This window comes from Procambarus clarkii, chromosome 38 (assembly GCF_040958095.1).
Source record: "Procambarus clarkii isolate CNS0578487 chromosome 38, FALCON_Pclarkii_2.0, whole genome shotgun sequence".
Taxonomy (NCBI): domain Eukaryota; kingdom Metazoa; phylum Arthropoda; class Malacostraca; order Decapoda; family Cambaridae; genus Procambarus; species Procambarus clarkii.
In genome coordinates this window covers 20,902,846-20,918,096 of record NC_091187.1, presented here as the reverse complement: position 1 = coordinate 20,918,096, position 15,251 = coordinate 20,902,846, and the positions used below count along the sequence as shown (strand labels likewise).

The following is a 15,251-nucleotide window of genomic DNA, read 5'->3' as shown; positions in this document are numbered from 1 at the left end:
GTGGCATGGGATAAATAATAATAAATTTACCTAAATTTACCTGAGGGCCACTAACATTCGAGTGGCCTCGACGAGGACAGGAAGCCAGTGGCTTGTCAAAGGTCTCCCCATTTGCCCTGATGAATTTTTCAACTGGATTTTAAAGTTCAGCAGAGTTTTGACATTTACGGCCTCAGCGAGGAGGTGGTTCCTTGTGTTTTTAACCCTGTGGGTTAAAAAGCCTCACTTGTTTTCTGTCCTACATTATGGCTTGTTGAGCTTGAAACCAGTGTTCCTTGTTCATGTTACATGTGACTTTTTGAAGACTTGGTCTGGATCAATATCCTCCAAGTTGTTCAATATTTTAACAGTTTCAATGAAATCAGCCCTATGATGCCTGATTTGCAGTGTTGTTAAGCCTGTGGCCCTCAACTGTTCCTGGTATGGGAGTCGACTTGGTTCAGGAATGATTTTTGTCGCCCGGTGTTGAACTTTCTCCAAAGCAGATGTGTCTTTCGGAGGATGAGGTCTTCATTCTTGGATACAATAATCAGCTCATTCTCCTGTTTTGATAGTGCTTATAGGAACAATGAGGACCAAAGTACATATACCGACATACAACACAATTAGAAAGTAGAAATCAGTACTACTGTATTGAATTTTGACAAACTGGAAAAGATTTTGTATTTATGTTGCAAAGGCAAACTAAACTAACCTAACCTAACCTTCCTAGGAGTAATACATCATATTGAGGCCTAATATAGTACATGTGTGTGCTATACTATGATTGGGAATATTTAAGTTTGTTTTTAGCTTCATTTTTCTGACTTATAAAGTGAATAGTACAGTACAGTACTAAAGTCTAATTGCTTAGTATGTCAATGTTTGTACTATGATGCACATAGTTACAAAAAGTACTATCTAAACAGGAGGATGGGTTGCAATAATCCAATACCTTCTTTTTCATGAAATCAAAGTTACATCTGACTATTCCTTAAGATTTGGTTACCTTTTTTTTATTATTTTTTTTTACAGCAGTTCCCACTTGTTGTGAAACTTTCAGTGATTTATTGATTCTGACTCCATGGTCCTTTCCTTCATCAATCTGCACAAGGTAATGTTGTTGATTTGGTACTGCAGTTGGGATGTACATTGTTATGTCCCACATGCAAGACCTTGCATTTTCGATATTAGAAAGCATCTGCCAATCTGTTGATCACTTGTGGAGTTCATGTAGATCACTTTGTATAGCCTCAATATCATTTTCATTACCTAATTTTCCAAAAATCTTAGTGTCATCAATAAATCTGATGCTGTGGGGTTTTTTTAATACCTGTATTCTCATCTCTGTCATTGATGTATATTACAAGAACGGTTGTCCCCAAAATGGACTCCAGTGGTATCACACTCTCCACATTTCTCCAGTCTGATTCATTTCTGTTTAGGACGATCTTTTGGTTTCTTGGTTTTAACCATTGTTTTATCCTTTCTAGTATTCTATCATTTATTCCATGTGCTTGAACTTTCCTTACCAGTTTGTCATGTGGTACCTTAATCTAATCAAAAGCTATTAGCCAAGAGCCTATTACACTATATCCTTATTCACATCATACATGTAAAGCCCAGACAATATTTGTCTAAATTGTCATATGAGGATAACATTATTACCCCGTGAATCAACATTTATTTGTTATTTATTTATATGTATATACATAAACATATAAACAGTGTTTATGTGTTTATAAACTCACTGTTACTTAGTTCCATAAATGCAAGAATGTCTTCTAAATATATCTGAACTTTTTCCTTAATATTTTTTTAATTTAACACTTTCTCAAACTTTGTCGCATCATCAGCATCCTCATCTTCCTTGCACTACTCTGGCATTTTTTCTGTAACTAAATCTATAGATTCTTCATCAGTTGTGTTTTGAAAGCTTGGGCATCTTCATCATCATCTATCCATTTATCTATATCATCTTCTAGTGTTTCTGTCACCAGTTCTGCTTTCAGTTCTGTTGACTTAATCCCTCTAAAATAGGCTAGGAGTGCCTCTCTCAATTTTTTTCTTGCTAACTTTCTTGGCCCCAAATCCGTCAAAATCTACCTCGTTATCTTCCTCAGGAGACAGACCCAATGCAGGCTAAGTTTTCTCCAACCATTTCTTAGTCTTGTTAACTTTACTTTGTCCCATGTTAGGGCATGGGACAAAGTTTTAGATAGCTTTATTGTGTAGACTTTTAAAAAATCCCTAACTGTTCCTAGATGATTATTGAGACATCTGGCAAACATCCTCTTTTTAGTGGTGCTTAAGGTTCCTAATTATCCCTTGATACTGTACATGGGTTGGATCAGTGAAGTTGTGTTGGGTGGTAAGAACATACTAATGATATTGCCATTTGTTAGCTCATCACTGCTTGGATTCATTAAACTGTTATCTTGAAGCAGTAGAACTTTGCTGTTTTGCAGGAGACCAACACTTTTGAGGTGTTCCTTCACCTCGTTGGACAAGGATTTAGTGTATCTTTCCCGATTTTCTGTTGCCCCTTCGATCTGGGATTTTTTCTTCAAGACTTTTTTTTATATTGGCCCCTCGCTTCTGGTTGTCTGTCTGGCTGTTTGGAGAGCTTCACACACTCCTCTGGGAAGTGGGGGGTTTTGCTTTTATAGTCCTAGGGGTTGTTTTCTTCATTTACAGCCCCTCTCCTGTCTTTCTAGCTAATAATGGGAGGGGTCCTTTGGTGATTGATGCTTGGTTGATTCAACCTGGATGCATTATTTATTATGTCTGGTTGTGGCCATTTTCCATTAAATCATTAAATCCATGCCACTAGTGATGCACAAGACACTCTGTGGATCCGGTCTCCTTGGTTCCTTGTTTCAGGGTCTGTTTGTCTCCAATCGTCTGTAATGTCATCAAATTTAGCCAGCCTACAGTCTACCCTTGAGCCCAGGGTGTCTGTAAGTTTTGGGCTTTGGCTGTGGTTCTTTGAATATATCATGGGCAGATATTTGGGCTCTGGTTTTGCCAATCCAACAGGGTGCTGGCAGCTTGTTACTTACTGAACTTACTTGTTCTGAACTGGGCTTGTGTTTCTTTGAGGCAGTTTACTTGTTAACTTTCCCCTTTCCTGGGAGTTATTTCCTGCAGCTCTCCTCTATCCCGGTCTAGTACTCCTTTTTGTTTTTCTGCATGTTGACAGCATCAAGGAACCACCATTAGAAGCCCTCCCAGAAAACCTGTGTTAAATGTAATGAAATTCCTCTCAAGTGGGTCCTTGGAACCCTTACTACCCCCCATTCAGGAGCTTGGATTTTCCGTTTTCCTGACTACTGTATTTGACTGTGGGGGTTTAATTTGCTAATTGAAAGAGGAAGGTGCACAATCCCTAGGTGGTGTGCAGATATAATGGAGGTGAGAATTGCTTCATCACCCAGTGGTTTGTGAATCTTGGGGCTTTGCTGTTCCATTTTCAATGGTTTGTTTATCGTGCTGTTGTCTATTTTGGTTTGCCCCCACTTTCTGGTGGTCTTTTCTTTGTTAGGATGATTTACAGTCTACTGCCCCTTATGCCTCTTTAGAGGGCCCTGGTTTTTGTCTGGTCTTTTTTATGCATTTTTATCATTCGCAAGAGCCTGGATAGAATTGGGTAGAGCTTGCCAGGCAGCAAGCACCAAGGACCCACCAGAAAAAGGTGTTTAGTTATATTAAGCATGTGTTTTTTTTTTTTTTTTTTTTTTTTAACATGGCTAATGTGACTTCAACATATTTTCTAGCTTCATCCAAGTCTCATTTTTAAGAATATTTTTTTATTGGCATGATTCTAAATAATGTGTCTCGGAAAATGCACTGAAGAATTCATTGATAAATCTTATACATGCTAAATACAGTAGTAAAGAATGGAACTTTCACTCATTTGTTGTCTAAGTCTAAGCTGGCTTCTATTTCTTCTGAAAACTGGTTATGCGGATTGCCGCAAGGCATAAATTGGCATGATCCTTATACAGAAGCTCATATTTTCTGCAATTGCAAAAGGGGTTACTGCTACCATTTATGCAATTGCAATGTACTATTTACAGCAAATTTCAGTTGCAGCATTGATACCAAACATTACAGGTACAGGCTGATTGCCATCAATTTTCGATACCCTGTTCAAAGGATCAATATCACACTCTATCCCCATTCGTGTCTGATCTGAAAGTACACTCTGAAAGACAGCAGAATTAGGTGGACGACTCGGTTGAGGGAGGATGTTTAGGCATATTATATGAGTTTGTAGAGACAATTTTCTTAGCGAATCATGGTGTTTGTGTGAGTGTAATAATGTATTGTGTGTATTGTATAGCGAATATAGGGTGTAAATGTAGTGTAGTGAATCATAGTGTATAATATAATGATGTGTATCTGTAGTGAATCATGGTATGTCTTGAATGGCATATGGCATGTCAATAGTGATACATGGTGTGTCTGAAAGTAGTGTTGTGTGTCTGGAGTGAAACATGGTGTGTGTGTGTGTGTGAATATAGTGTGTGTGTGCACAGGAAATTGTGTACCTGTATTGAATCGTGGTGTATGTGTATGTGTAAATGTAGTATAGTGACCCTTTAGTAAATCATGGTGTGTATAAATATAGTGTAGTGTGCCTCTAGGCCTCTAGTGAATTAGGGTGTCTGAATGTAGTGTGGTGTGGATCGTCCTCCATTTGTTAGGAACTGAAAAATGTCATAACTTTGCTTTTGAATATACTGTATACATATTCATTAATCATATTATCACTGCAGTGCCAGAAAGGTTGAAAAAAAGTGTACCTACCTTGCATTGATTCTGGGTGGGGGGGGGAGGGGAAGGTGGGGATGTACCATGAATTACTGAAATATATAATTTATGGACGTGCTAGTGGTCCTTATCAGATATAATTGGACCTTTTTGATCTTGTTTATTGCTTAGGACACCTTTGTTTAGTGCCATGAATCTATATGTATGATTTTTAGAAAAAAAAAGTTGAAAAAGGAAAGCCATTTGTCTTGTAGAATTCAGATTAGATTTATGAGAGCTCATAACTAAATACATCACATCATTTACAGTGTCCTTAAATATATTTCTTTAATTTTTATTTAGTGGAATATGTAGTAATAGATTTTTTAGTTAAGAATTTTTTTCAGATTGTCCTTGAGATACTAATCACATAACTTTAATTTGGTAATACACATGTCAGTTATATAAAAAAAAAAATAAGTTTGAGAACATTTTTCTTAAAATTCATTCATGTAGCAAAATTGCCATCACTATTACCCAGTTTCCCACTTTCTTGAGACAAGATAGATAATGCAGAAAAAAAAGGAGGTATAATTTTTAAAGATATTTAAAAGGGATACTTGTCTATTAATTCAGTTTTTCACACCTGGCAGCACAACAGAGAACCAGTATAGAAGCTTCATGGACTAGGAGTAATGTGCTCCTCGTGAGATGATGTTAATTCCAGCCTAACATACAGTTTCCACTTGGCCTTGTTCACTACCACCTCTTTTGCACCTGTTTGGGTGTAATATGTCAAGTTATCAGCATTCGAAATGTTTCACATCTTTTACATTAGAATGCATTAGAAAAACTGAAATTTCACATGAAATCATATTGGTTTTTGTGTTTGTAAAAAAGATGTCTTTTCTGCTAAGACATTTACATTCGTACAAAAAAGAAACAAAATATGCTCCAGTAGCAATGAGAGTGTTTGAAGAAAAATTTCAAACCAGTATAAAAAGGGTTTACAGGTAATTTATCAAATAGTTCTAAATTTTATTCAGCACTTAAGGATACTTGAAGGTTGATTAGTAAGCTGTTAGTGAACTTTATATCCTGCTAGTGATATGCCTTGTGCTCATCACTTGCTCTAGGCACCAAACTAAATTATTGATCAGTGTGTAAACTTCTTCCCTACAAAAACTGGTTTAGTATTACACTCCATTGTTTAAAAAAAAAAAAAATGTTCAGTGGAACAAGCAAAACTACAACTATGGAGAAGAACAATATAAATATGCAGCGTCTGAAAGACTTCAGAATGAAAATCCACCAGTGTTTAGTATGTCAAAAGCAAGTAAAAACAAATGCAGATCTAGTAAAACATACAAGAATTCATACTGGAGAGAAACCCTATCAGTGTTCAGTGTGCCTAAAAGAATTTTCAGATAGGTCAACCCAAGTAAAACATATGAGAGTTCATACAGGTGAGAAACCATATCAATGTTCGGGGTGTCTGAAAGAATTTTCAGATAAATCAACCCTTGTGAAACATATGAGAATTCATACAGGAGAGAAACCATTTCAGTGTTCAGTGTGTCTCAAACTATTTAAACAAAAATCACATCTAGTAAAGCATGAGCGAGTTCATACAGGAGAGAAACCCTATCAGTGTACAGAGTGTCATAAAGACTTTACTCAAAAAGCAAGTGTAATAAATCATATGAGAGTACATACAGGAGAGAAACCATATCAATGTACCGAGTGTTTAAAGAAGTTTTCACAAAAAACTATCCTAATAAAACATATGAGAATACATACAGGAGAAAAACGATATCAGTGTTCAGAGTGTTTAAAACACTTTTCGCAAAGAGAAAATTTAAAGAAACATATGAGAGTACATACAGGAGAGAAACCGTATCAGTGTTCAGTGTGTCTAAAACAATTTAAACAAAGATCGGATGTTGTAAAACATATGAGAGTTCATACAGGTGAGAAGCCATTTCATTGTTCATTATGTGTAAAGGATTTTTCACAAAAAGCAAATCTAATAAAACATATGAGTATCCATATAAAAGAGGAACCATATCACTATTTAGAGGGTTTGTAAATTGGATAACTAAAGTAAAATCTAGCACAACATTGAGAATGCAAGAAATCATTCCACAATTCGGTGCTCAGTGTTAAAATAATAGAGTTCATACTGAAGAGAAACTACAAATGTTTAAAAATATTTTATATAAACAATAGGTTACCATAAAAGTTCTGTGGCCAGTCATAACCAAGACTGGAATAGTGGAATAGTGCTTATGAGTTTATCTTTGTATGAAATTTTCAGAGAACCAGATACAATAAGAATTCCAAAGAACAACATAGAGCACATAGTGGTGTGTTGAGAAGAAGTGGAAAAAATGTTCAAGGAGCTAAGCAGAAACAAAGCAGTTGGCCCAGATGGAGTTTTGCCTTGGGTTCTGAGAGAATACACACCTGAGCTCAGCACTCCACTAAAATTTGTTTTTTAAGTCATGTGTGCAGGAGTCTTGGCAGATATATGGAAAAGGACTAACATAGTTCCAATCTACAAAAATGGTAGCAGGGAAGACCTTCTTAATTACAGAGCTCTATCGTTGACAAGTGTAGTAATCAAAACATTAAAAAAATAATTAAAACCAAATGGAGAAAAATGATATAAAAGAGTATGGCTTTTGAACAGGAAGATTGTGTGTAACAAATCTACTTAGTTTCTATGATGGAGCCACAGAGATTTTACAGGAGAAAGATTATTGGGTTGATTACATTTATCTGGACCTAAAAAAAAGAAAAAAAAAAGGCTTTTGACAGAATCCCACATAAAAGGTTTAACTGGAAACTGGAACAAAGAGGAATATTAGGGAGACTTCTGGCATGAAAAATTACTGTAAAGTAATTTTAGTGTTTGTGTTAGGTTGGGGTTTTGTAAATTTTCAAGAAGAATTGATTTGTAGATATGCAGCACGAACTACTACAAGGAAAGCTGAAGTTTCTGTTTTAAATTGCAATACTGGTATAAGTTTTAAATTATAGTGTGTGTGAAAATTCATATTATGTTGGTTGTGGTAAACAAAAATAGCAAATACAGTATGTTCACTTTTGAACGGGTAAGATTTCTGCTTATATGAATGTCTGGCTTATCCAACAAAGGGGTGGGGGGGCCTTTCTATATACAGTAGTTCGAATGAGCAAGCTCATACAGTATTGGCAAATGAAACACATACAGTAACAACAATAAAACAAACTAATGTTTAATATGATAAACCATTTAGATTAAAAAATTAAAGCTAGAAATATCACACCAGTCATTACATTAGTACAGGGTACTGTGTAAAAGATATAAATCTGGACATTTTAATTTAAAATTCTTTTTATTGCAATCTGGTATTTGGTCACCCAAATGATCATTATTATTCTGTAAAGGTATAAATGAAAAACTCCAGCATATTTTGATTTGTGTTGGTGATAAACATATAAAATTATAGTTTGTTATATTGGACGGCTAAAAATAACAAAATCTTAAGCAAAAATTTAATTTAAAGCGTATGGAGTATGTTCCTAATTAATCCAAATAATGGGGAGCTTATTGCTGTAACCAAAAATTTAATTTCTGATACAAGCAAGCACATTGCAACCAGTTTATATAGAAAATTGTGTTTTTTTTTTATTGATGGTAGTAAATTATTGGTTCTTGAAAGGCTCTGGCCTCAGTGTGTATCTTGAGGTTATCTTGAGATGATTTCGGAGCTTTTAGTGTCCCCGCGGCCCAGTCCTTGACCAGGCCTCCACCCCCTGGAAGCAGCCCGTGACAGCTGACTAACACCCAGGTACCTATTTTACTGCTAGGTAACAGGGGGCATAGGGTGAAAGAAACTCTGCCCATTGTTTCTCGCCGGCACCTGGGATCGAACCCAGGACCACAGGATCACAAGTCCCGCGTGCTGTCCGCTCGGCCGACCGGCTCCCTAGTACTATACTCCCGGTGTACTATACAATTACATAATAATTGATTTGTTTCTAGAGCCAGTTTCAAATTTAGTCATTGTGGAACTACAGCTATCATCTTGTAAAATGAATTTATACATTATCAGTTTTTAAATTTAGTTTATAATAATACCCACCAGCTTGTAAAGTTAGTTGATATGCAATAACCGTAACATGTAAAGTTAGTTGATGCAAACTAGCAGTTGTCAGCTTATAAAATGTATATACAGAACAATACGGTAGAAATGTTAATGCTTATCCTGTAGCATATTAGTTTTGGCTTAAAAAGCTAAAAAAAAAAAAAAAATTAATCCTAACTTTAATTTACTTAAAATATTTTGTTAACTTGCTTTATCAATAAACAATTACTGTATATACTCTTACAGTATTCTTATACAGTATGGAATTTTTCTCTTTATGATTAAATATATAAACTCAACATCTCGTATATATCAAAACACAATTTATTTTAATACTTGTAAAAGTTGGATGTACATTTTTAGATTTGAACATGCAACTGTAAATACTGTATATGAAGTTCATTATAAAACTTTAGTTAAGTTCTAACGACTTAAACTTTTTATTCTAAGACTGCGTTGTTTAGCTCGTTTTCTTAGAATATATTAAAAAATACATACATGAAAGTTTCAAGTTTAAATTTTAGCAGAAATTTAATTACTAAGCATCATTTGTTTTAACATTACAATATAATGCTCGTTTTTTTATATGTATCTTTTTCTTGTTTGGGTCTTGTGTTTCTCTTATGCATCAGCTGGATCAGATGCATTGCTAGTGCACCGTGATGAGCTGGGTCAGCTGCATTGCTAGTGCAACATGGTCAGCTGGGTCAGGTCCATTGCTAGTGCACCGTGGTGAGCTGGGTCAGCAGCATTGCTAGTGCAACATGGTCAGCTGGGTCAGGTCCATTGCTAGTGCACCGTGATGAGCTGGGTCAGCAGCATTGCTAGTGCAACATGGTCAGCTGGGTCAGGTCCATTGCTAGTGCACCGTGGTCAGCTGGGTCAGGTCCATTACTAGTGCACCGTGATCAGCTGGGTCAGCTGCATTGCTAGTGCACCATGGTCAGCTGGGTCAGCTGCATTGCTAGTGCACCATGGTCAGCTGGGTCAGCTGCATTGCTAGTGCACCATGGTCAGTTGCATTGCTAATGCACCATGGTCAGCTAGGTCAGGTGCAGTGTGCATTATGAGGGCACCTGCTTAACTGGTTGATTATTTTATGCAATACTTTAACATTTTGTGTGAGACTTGTATGTTTTAAGTGTTTAGTTTGTTAAAGGTTCCAAGTTTTCTAAAATCTGTTTGTTAAAGGTGGTGTCATAATTTTATATCTTTGGTGAGTATTTATTATGTCTTTGTGAGAAGTTATTAATAACTCATAGACATTAATATGTTTTCATGCATTATTATTATTATGTCTTAATGAGTAACCTAGTTACTATGTGAGTATAAGGCATAATTATTAATAAATACTATACTGATACTATTATTAGTATGATTATTGTTATTGAGAAACTTAGTACAATGCCATAGGGCTTGAATGAAGGTAAAGGAAAGACCTAATATACAGGATGTGTAAGTTTTATAAAAACCAGTGTTTAATATACTTACAAATACATTGGATCTTTCCTTCACCTTCATTAGTATTTCACTTTATTACGTAAATCATTTGTTAATATACAGTATATTACTCATGTACTTTGTACCTAGGTAATTACTCTAAGCTTTATGTTAACAATAAATTTAGAAGCTTTTATGAGTAAATCTCATTTATTTATCCACAGATATTAAGCTAGCTGTATATGTATGAATACTGGCACATTTAAAATTGATATTCATAATTTTATTTCAACTTGCTACTGTAAGTTGGAACAATCGAATTGATAATGGTCCAGGACAGACCGAAACGTCGTCGTCTCTTCACTTTCTAGTGTGTGGTCTGGTCAACATTTTTCAGCAACGTCATTGTGACTCCTCATCTGCTTACTACTGTATTTATTGTTATATGAAGGATTTTATTCTTCACCAAATATGTGCTCCTTGGAACTTCCAGAACTGCATTCCACTTCACTTAGCATTAATATAAGGAAGGGACCTTTGCCAGAAAGCCACCTTTTACAATTTCTTCAAGTTCAGCCAACAGCTCTATAGTATGATCATAGTGAGAGAATGACATTTTCTAAAGATAAACAGTACAAGTACAGTACTGTTTATTGTTAAAATAGAGACTATTTCAAGTACATTCTGTTACCAGCAAGCATGTTGATAATATAAGTGTTAAATGTGGACAACCAGTTTTAAACAAAATAAGAAATGAGAAAGAAATAGATGGCGAACAAGAAAAATATTGAAATGCTGGAGGGCAGCAGTTTAAACGATGTAATGTATCAAGATTCATCCATTTCTCATGAGCAGTGCTGCTGTGAGGGCATCCCTCTCACTTGTTGGTTCAAGTTGGAGGGACACCCCACATGGTACAGTAACTTACCATAGTGTAGTGCAATTTTTGAATACATGAGTAGAAAGAGGATTGTAAATATATATATGCCCCAGAGACGGATGGCAAAGTTTGTGTAATATTCCATCGTGTGGTGTAGACGTAGACCGGTTTAATCTTGTTAGGTTAGTTGGCCTGAGCCATGTGTTTGGCTAAAGGTTGTTAGCCATAGTACCCAAGTTCAAGTGTATAGTAAAGATAAGTGTGTAAAAGAATCCAAGAAGTACACCCTTCAAGTGTACCAGTTTGTGTTCTGAATAAGTGGAGCTTGAGGATATACTGGATTGTTTTGGGATTTCTCTATAGGTGAGGCCTTTCCAGGAGACCTGGTCGACGACCGGGCCGCGGGGACGCTAAGCCCCAAAAGCACCTCAAGGTAACCTCAAGGTAGGTTCTTTTTCAATAGTGTTTGCAGATTACAACTATGTTTCTGGTATATCTTTATCTTTAAGTTAAGACTTTAGTATACAAAATAAATCCCTGTATGATTTCATGAGCTATTATTTGCAAATGCTTTTTTTTCCAATATAGATGCCTTTTGCCTACTGTCTGAGGTACAGCTTTTGTATAAGATTGTAATTTGTAATAGGACTTAGACATTACTAAGTCCCCAAAACTTGGACTCGCTTAACTATCCAGTATCCTCAAACTCCACTTATTCACAACATAAACTGGTATACTTGATGAGTGTACTACTGTACTTTGATTCTATTACAGCTATCTTTACTATACACTGGGACATAGGCACTGTGGCTATCAACATCTAACCAAACACGTTGCCCAGGACACCCAACAAGATTAAAATGGTCTACACAACAGAACGGAAAATCAAACATTCCCAGCCATCTCTGGGATATACATTTCCTATCCTCTTTCTACTCATGCATAAAAAATTGTGCCACACTACAATACGTTGTTGTACCACGTGAGGTGTCCCTCTGACCTGAACCACACAAGCGGGAGGGTCGTACTCACAGCACCGCTGCTCATAGAGAAGTGAATAGATCTGTGTGCATTGTTTACACTGCAGCATTCCAATGTTTTTTCTGGTTTCCACATCTATTTTTTTAACTCATTTTCCACATTTAGCACTTATATTTTCAAAATGTTTTTCAGTCACAGAATGTACTTGGATTAGTCTCGTAATATTAAGTACATGTTTACATCTTTTTAGAGAATGTTGTTCTCTCACTGTAATCATACTACAGAGCTGTTGGCTGAACTGGCAAGGGATTTGAAAGGTGGCTTTCCTGCTAAGGTATTCCTTACAACTCTCCCCATGCCAGGGTAACAAAAGAAAAAAATGTAAATTTGAGGAATTTACGTAAATATTTCCTCAAACTGGACAAAATGAAACGCACAATTTTGAGACAATTTTTTGTTAGTGGTGCTTCAATAAATAACATGTAACATAATCAAATAACAAGGACACAAATATCAGTTTTACCTGGAAAAGATCAGTTTAATCTGATCTTTTCCCAGCTGTACTTTAGACGTGAGCAGAGTTTTGGCATTTACGGTTTCAGCAGGTAGGCGGTTCCATGGGTTAACTCTGTGGGTGAAAAAGCATCTCCTGTTCTCAGTCCTACACTGTGGCTTGTTGAGCTTGAAACTGTTGTTTCCTGTATTGTGTTACATCTGACCTTTTGAAGAAATTTTCCAGATCAATGTCCTCTAAATTGTACAGTAGTTTAATATACTCTTCTTTTTTCTTTATCTAGTTTCATCTTCTACTACTGATTTCTGCTTCTTCATATATGTGAAGATAAATCAAGTGAACTTAACAAATTAAGTGAAGCCGTAGCAAGTATTGCACTGCCAGGGGAATTTTCACTCTAGTACAGTACAGTTATAGAAGCACAACCATACTTCAGTATGCCACATAGAGATAGAATTTGAGCCTTTAACTTACAACAATCACCACCCAGGATGGCGATATGGACGTCAATACTCGGAATCAAACCCTGGTGACCACCCAGACACAAGCCCGGGTAACCCCTGGTGAGAGGGGAGTAGCTGTCCCTAATTGTGCTGCACATGTGCCCATTCCTGTCACAGCACTCCAGCCAAGGTGGGTCAAGAAGTAATGTCTGCTTCAAGTTCAGCCCAGGAAGTAAATTATTCTAGTAGTAAAGTTGTGACACCTGCTCAGCCTACACACACCGCTCCCACCTAGAGTACAGTACTGGTAATGTGAACCCTCCCCATGTTAACTCTTCCCAAAGTGCTTTCCCTCTCTTTCCAGCCTGTTGTTGCCTTGAGGGGGGGCTTAGTGGATAAATATCAGTGTTTTTTTTTGCATTCAGTATAAGTTTGAGCAGGATGTCCTCATACTCCTAGTCTATGGGGGACTGTCAACGTCTCCCAAATAAGACTATAAATATTCAGTAAATAGTGAAAGGCACCCTGAGGGAGATGAAGCATTTCATTATGAATGAAGTTTGAGTCTTGTGTTAGAGCCACATCAGGCAACAAGGTAGTCACCACTGGGGCTCAACCCAGCCAATTGAAGAGGAAGGGGAAAACAAAGTCAGTAGGGGTAGTAAGAGATGAAGCCTGGTCTGGGCCCAACAGAGCCCGCCCTTCCAGCACAGTTCGACTCAGGGGGGCCTGGTCGCCCACCCCATGAGTCTGAGGAGAAATATGGTCAGAAATTAATATAAAAAAGTAACAAGAGAAAGACTTCGCTGTCCAATACCCCCATCCACCATAGACCCCACTAATAGTACAGACGCTACTCAAACAAAAAAAAAATGCATGAGGGAAATTTTTACACACACAAGGTATGAACCTTCTTTAATTAAAGTTTTAACTCGCTTGCAAACACTTACAAATTAAATATAAACATAATTGAGGCAGTTGATAGGGCAGGTTTGTGACATTGTGTACCTTGACTTAAGTAAAGCATTTGATATAGTTCCATATGAAACATTGAAGTTCATAGTATTAAGGGTTCTATCTTTAGTTGAATGAGGGCATGGTTATACCAAAGGAAACACTTAGTATAAATCAGAGTGGGAAACAGTTGCAAGTGCCTCAAGGCTCTGTCCTGGGCCCTCTGTTGTTTACACTATATAAATGGTTTAGACTCGAGACTAAGCAGCAATATTTGCAAAAAAATTGATATGACATATATATATATTTTTCAGTGGGACTTCACTCTCAAATTTCTGTATGAGCCAAACAGTTCATGTTTAGTAAAACAAATGTGTGTGTTCTATAAGGATTGTTCACCTAAGCTGCTGTCAAGCCAGCCTGTCATGATGTATCCATGTTAATGCTAATCTAAATGGAAACTAAGTAATTAACAAAAGAATGCACCAAAACGGGAAGGCTATGTAGCACCATCAAATGTGCAGAATAATCAGAGGGTGCTAAATATCGCCAAGGATTGGTGATTCTCGTAGTGCCCTCATGGCTCTAGGGTCCTTTAATCCAGTCTATCCGGTGGTCGAGATTCAACATTGACCGTTTCTTATCTCCAGTAAATTTAAATCTGTAGAATTTTGCTGGGTTCCCAGCCACATTGGTGTTTCTTTAAATGAGCGTGCGTATGCTGCCACTAGGGAAGCTATCCACTCTAGTCCCATCTCCCGTAAAGGTATTCCTTATTCCGACTTTTATCCAGTTATTCATTCCTCCATCCTTGCCAATTGGCAGGGTTGTTGGTAACAAACTGCATACTCTTAAGCGTAGTGTCTCCCCGTGGCCTTCCTCCTACCACCGTAACTGGCGGTGGGAAACGGCTCTAGCAAGGTTGCGTATTGGCCATGCACGCTTAACTCACGGTTACTTAATGGAGTGCCGCCCTGCTCCTTATTGTCCAAATTGCATTGTCCCTCTTATGGTCGTGCATATCCTGGCTCGTCCTGACTTCCAGGACGAGTGTGTGTCTTGCTTTTCGACCGTCCCTCATGGTCGCTTGTCCCTCGATAGAATTCTTGGTGAATCGAATACTTTTGATATCGTTCGCCTTGTGCGTTTCTGTTCTCGTATTGGCATCCTTG

The 15,251-nt window shown here is 37.1% G+C and overlaps 1 protein-coding gene across 6 annotated transcripts in view; it reads left to right on the top strand.

Moving 5' to 3' along the window:
• The window catches only part of LOC123771911 (zinc finger protein 271), a 41,158-nt gene extending 30,657 nt beyond the window's left edge, over positions 1-10,501 (top strand). For all 6 annotated transcript variants that reach the window (XM_045764700.2, XM_069337858.1, XM_045764698.2 and 3 more), the window contains one exon: positions 5,388-10,501. The gene's annotated coding sequence lies outside the window, so the exon portion shown is untranslated. The remainder of the gene's footprint in view (positions 1-5,387) is intronic.
• Positions 10,502-15,251: the final 4,750 nt, after the last annotated feature.